At 35.0% G+C, this 5,764-nt stretch overlaps 1 long non-coding RNA gene across 1 annotated transcript; it reads right to left on the reverse strand.

The window, feature by feature from the left end:
- Positions 1 to 1,191: 1,191 nt before the first annotated feature.
- On the reverse strand, positions 1,192 to 2,795 carry LOC102804780 (uncharacterized). The gene is made up of 3 exons (XR_013421134.2): positions 2,717 to 2,795; positions 2,285 to 2,391; positions 1,192 to 1,420 (listed from the first exon to the last, which is right to left on the reverse strand). It is a non-coding gene; the product is annotated as an uncharacterized LOC102804780 (long non-coding RNA).
- Between the last annotated feature and the right edge of the window lie 2,969 nt (positions 2,796 to 5,764).

A 5,764-nucleotide genomic window follows, 5' to 3' on the forward strand; every position in this document is an offset into this window, starting at 1 on the left:
AACGACTTAGAAAATTAGTATGTGTTTCATCTCTTGTAATCAACGAGCCTTCTCGGTACTAATATTGCGCTATCGAACAGTTTGTTCCTTTAGTTTTCGATTTCAAACTAATTTATACTAAACTTTGACCTAAACGTGTTAGCATCGACACGCGTTCATTGCACTGGATACGTCTTTTGTGTCCTGACTGGGAGGTCGCGAAAGCCGTAAAGTGGTATGAATAAAGGACATACCATAATTATCATAATTCTGTGCCGTCATGATCACAACAACTGACTGAAATGATGTTGGAGTGCGCGCTGCATTAAATCAAATCTGTAAAACGAATATATTTGTGAAAATATGGCCAAACAAGGCTAGGAATGACATGGTTCTGCAATTTTTACGGCTCCCTCATTGGTTTCCATGCCATGATGCCGGACTGCGAGGTATATAATGAACAGACGTATGAAACAAATGTTTTATTTTGTATGCGTTGTAAAGTCGCATTAGACGAAAGAACACAAAGTGGTGGGTGACAGTGATGTTTTGACAACCACATGGCAATATGATTGCTATTTCTGTTTGTGTGACGTATATTTCGTTTCTACTCTGCAAACAATTTTGATAGAGTACTGATTCAAACACATTAAAAAGGGGCATTAAAAACGATCCTCACAGTAGATATGCTATATCACCGTGTCAAAACCATTATGTATTTCTATGTGTCTAAAATGTGTCGCTGATACGACTTGATAACTGTTCATAGTTTATCAGTATATATGACGTGTTCAGTACTTCGAGTGATTGGATGTATGTGAGTTGAATGTGTGATGGCTACGCCTTAAGCTCTTCAACTCCCATGTAATTGGCTAAAGTTTTGAAAGTGAATAAAGGAGTCTTGGTCAGTCTTGGCGAGTTCTCCACGACTTGGTCAGTCTTGAAAAGAGTCTTGGGCAGCCTTGAGAGAAGCTTGGGGGACTTTTCCCCAAGTTGACACGTATTCTACCTGTGTGTGTGTCTTTGTTCGGTAAAATGTGGCAAACTCTCTGATCGTTGGTACCTCAGATGAAGGTTTAATAACAAAATAATTAAACCTCATCATAATTCCATAATATCTGTCTCACAAAGTTGAAGCTTTGATAAACATGACTGTGAAATTAACAATATTTGCATAGAATATGTTTAAATTAAATAACGGACAAATACTAATTTATAAGTTCAACTTTTCTGCTATAATTTATTAATTTTCTTCTCTATTGTCAATCTAGAATGTACAGTTTCATTTATAAGAAAACGAGTTTATTTTACAAAAGGAAAATACATATTATTTCCCGTTTCCATTTCCATTTCCATTTCCATTTCCATTTCCATTTCCGGGAGTGAAAATGTCACAGATATCATCCAGTTCGTCTGGGTTAACGATTACGCCTACAAGACCCTACAAGATCAAAATAGAAAGACGTCACAGTGGTTGTTATATTCAATACAAACGATCACGGTATATCATATCTTGGAATCACCATGGAGTACTATGGTATTGCGATATTATTGTCAATAGATATCTTAAAATAATATTATGAATACAAATTTATTAATTTCAGTGATATTCGCGGATTTCGGAACAGCTTGTACGTGCGTACTCTCAGATGCACGTTAGTTAAATGTATGTAATATATTCTAATGTTATGTTTCATGTGTGATATGCTAGTAATGTGGTTGCCCTGTCATCATTAAAACTAAGATTGGTACTAGGCAATCTGAGTTTGAATTAATTATTCCAACATTGATTGCTTGTATTGCTGTATTAATTTCAGCCATTCCCCACAACAGAAAAAAACAATTTCTATATTTTTGTGTTCTATAATCAACATTTATCCTTGATTTGGTCTAACATTTTTACCTATCTGTTTTTGTTTAATAAATGCCTGTTCAACGTTCAAATAATATGTTGAGTCAGTCACATCGGGGAAACCATTTAGTGGCATAGAACTTTTTGCAAGTCAGCAAATAGAAATATAACAGATATTCTTTTACAAATTCAATCATCTTTCTACACCCAGAATTGGCAACTATTTTAGTTTATGCATTTCTATAGAGATTGAATAATTTGACATTTGTGGCTGAGATTTACTAGATTTTTGGAACATGACTAGGAAAATGATTGATGATATATTTGATGAGATAAGACATTCATTGTAATATTATTGTAATTGATAAGAACATTAGATCGTTTTGAGTTTTACAACAGTATACGTTAAATCTACTGGTCCAAACTGTAATTAGATTATATACATATACTTACACGACCAGGGGGTCCGCCACTGACTCCAAATCCTTCAGTGTGACTGCAGCATTGCAAAACAACTAGCATAACAACTACGACGGCAAGGACGGCTCTGGCCTTCATATCTGTAATTAAACGATTGTTGGTTAATTCATTTTATGTTAAAAATGAAAGATTTCCGTGTACGTCTTTACTATGGAAAGATATAATTTATTGCCGAAAGTGACAATTATCACCGCTTTTCATGTCCAAAAAATTTGAAATAATTCGTAGTTGGTAAGTCCTTCATCGGTATCGTAATTTAAGCGATTTACAGATTTCTTCTGTTGTTAATGAATTTCGATATTCGTATAAAAATTACGAAACAGTTACATGGAATAACATTAGATTCTCACACTACAATCATGCATAGAACCCCACGAGATATTTTCTATATACTTACTTACTTACTTAAGCAGGTAAGCTGGCAGGTAGGAAGGCAGGCAGGCAAGCAAACAGTTATAGTGCTGATGAAAGTGTTGATGAGATGTCCAACACCCTAGTGGGTTTTTATATGCTTCTAATAGTCAGTAAATTGCTAATCAATTACATCTGTTTAGTCATTCCTGTCAACATACGGTTGTTGTCATGCGCATAGCTATGCGTGCGGCAACTATTGTACGGGCGTACTACGTGTCGGGAGAGTGGCATTATGTTTTTTGTTTATAAATCAGTAATTGTGTAGACTATTGTCAAAATATTAGCATTGCCAATGTTTATTGTTGAAAATGCCAGATTAAGTACCTATTGAGTCGAACCACATCCCAAGTAACGTAAATGTATTGAGCTGGATATGACGAATATAATATCGGTATCCAAGGGTTGTGAGACCTAGTGTTCTAATTTGCAAATACGAAAAATTCATCCTGGCAATTCTTGGTAGCCATGTCGACTATCGTAGGCATGAAGATGAAAAATACGAAAAAAAAACAGATTTTTTACAACTTTTATTGAGTTAAGAGATTATAAGTCAAAATCAATATTGAGAGAAAAAAAGATCAGTGATTGTATATGTAAGGCGTTGGCCTTGTATGTTTTTCGCTTTTGTCTTTCAAACCCGACGTCCAAACAATCAGTATGTCCTTGCAATGTGTGTGTTAATAGTGCTCTACAGTAATTATATTCACTGTCTTCCATATTGTCGTATGTATATACGTTCTTGTAATACTCCGACTTACAGATCCGTATGTCATCAGAGGAGTAAATTAAATAGACAACATATTTTTATTTGACAATCGTGAGCAATACACTCAGTTATAACTTAGTGTGTTTGCGCTCAAAACAATCGAATCGCTTCACTTTCTTTCAACAACAAAATCCCCTATGAACTGCATATTGATAACTGAAGCTGACTAAACAGAATCTAAGTGCTAAAATTGTTTGGATACTTGATATTTCAATAATGTAATTAAACTGTTTCTGTTTTGAAAGTCTGGGTTGATTCGTTGTATCACGTTGTTCATTGTAATTCTATGTTCAGTGTATAATTAACAGTGCATTAGATTATATATCATTGCATTGTGTACATAGTCTGTGTCCAATTGGTGTTTTTTTAGGTTTTGTTATAGCGACCTGTTTCTATTGCTAGTTTGTCGTTGCTTGTTCTAAATTGTGCGATTCCTCTGATGTACTCTCTGTATTTAATATGTTGTATGTTTTGAAAATACTGTATTTCTGTAATTTTGAATGTTTTCTCTTATTTTCATTATCTCAAACGTTGTAAAAACCATTGACTGTTGTTAATATCGTTGAATATGTAATGTTACACATTAAATGTTTTTAGATTTTTTGCAACTTTGATCTAGTATATATGTTGTTTGTCTTGTGTTGTATAAATGCATAGAATTCAAAGTTTCCTTTTAGATGTTTTTTTTTTTCATACGGTTTTAATATTGTATTGCTGCGCAGTAGATATGATTAATTAAAGGTTTTTCGCCTAGTTCCATTCGACAGTCTATTTAGCTTGTTTTACTGTTTATGTAATTAAGGATGTTTTAGCGAAATTGTATGCGATACTCTCTCTCTCTCTCTCTCTCTCTCTCTCTCTCTCTCTCTCTCTCTCTCTCTCTCTCTCTCTCTCTCACACACACACTCTCTCTCTCTCACACACACACACACTCTAGGTTTAATAGACAATTAATGGGTTTCCTGTGTAGTTATAGGTCCGACATTTATAGTCCCTCAATGAAGTCGTTCATAAATATATTAAATAATGTCGGGCTATGTGAGCAGCCTTGTTTAATCTTATTAATAGTATACAGTTTGAAAGTGGGTACGATAAAATCGTCTAACTTTACCACAAAGCCTAAAATGGTTTAAATATCTTTTATGATGTAATATACTTATCATTTTTGGGGTATTTTATAATGAAGTGCTTTTCCCCAAATTGAATGAAAGCACTTTTTTCAGATCAACAAAACAACAATATACTCTTTTTTTCTTCGTTTCATATTTTTTGTATCACGACGTGTAGTGTAAGTGTACGATGTACAGTTCGATGTTTACTTCTGAAGCTATCCTGGTTTGGATGTATTTTCATATTTTGTTCAGATAATTTCTAATGCGTTGGTTGATTATCATGCCGAAGACCTTTGCTATTATCGTTATTTACCGATATGCCTCTGTAGTTGTTACCTTTTTCATGTATTTGAGTTATTACACTGGTATTCCATAAATGGGAGTAGGTGCCAGAGTGTTCAGTATAAAGTAATTCTATGTTTTGAAGTGCATTCTTTACTGTAATGTTTGCATGTTTCAAAAAATCTGCTGGAAGTTTTTTTCTACACGCAAAACACTGGATTTCATTATGCTATTTCATATTTTGGTTGCTATAAAGAGAAAATATTCATGTTTCACTGAGAATCGTGTGAAATAAGCGTGATTGAAATGAATATATAATTTATTGGCGCGGTTTCAATGTATTTGCGCTTCATCATTGACTATCCCATGGGGATTTCCGAGTCACACGGTGCTCCTGTCATACGTAAATCATCCGAATATCACAAGGACGAGATGTTTCCGGTTCGTATGGTGATTACTCATGTATTATGATAGGGGGTTCAATGACGTCAACCCTGAACAATAAGATACGGACAAGTATTATGATCGCGGTGACGTCAAATGTATGAACAGTATGATCGAGCGCCAAATTATGTTGCCGTTGTGAACTGAGCAAGTATTTATTATTAAAATTGTTCACAGCAAAGTGTTGGCCCTGTCGTCGTAAAGCACTTGCAACGTTTCGTCAATCAGTGTACTTGTCGCTCAGCAGGTACTCAAATCCTATCTGTGGCTGAATATAATAAAGGTCGACCCGTACCACGGGTGAGTGCTCGATAGACTCAACGGAGAGGACAAATACAATGACCGAGATTTATTCACGAACAGATTCGACTTCAGGGTTGGGAGGGGGTCTTTGAAGACCGGGGCCGGGTCTGGGTATGATGAGATGGCGCACTT

This window comes from Saccoglossus kowalevskii, chromosome 14 (assembly GCF_978046115.1).
Source record: "Saccoglossus kowalevskii chromosome 14, keSacKowa6.1, whole genome shotgun sequence".
NCBI classification, from domain to species: Eukaryota; Metazoa; Hemichordata; class Enteropneusta; family Harrimaniidae; genus Saccoglossus; species Saccoglossus kowalevskii.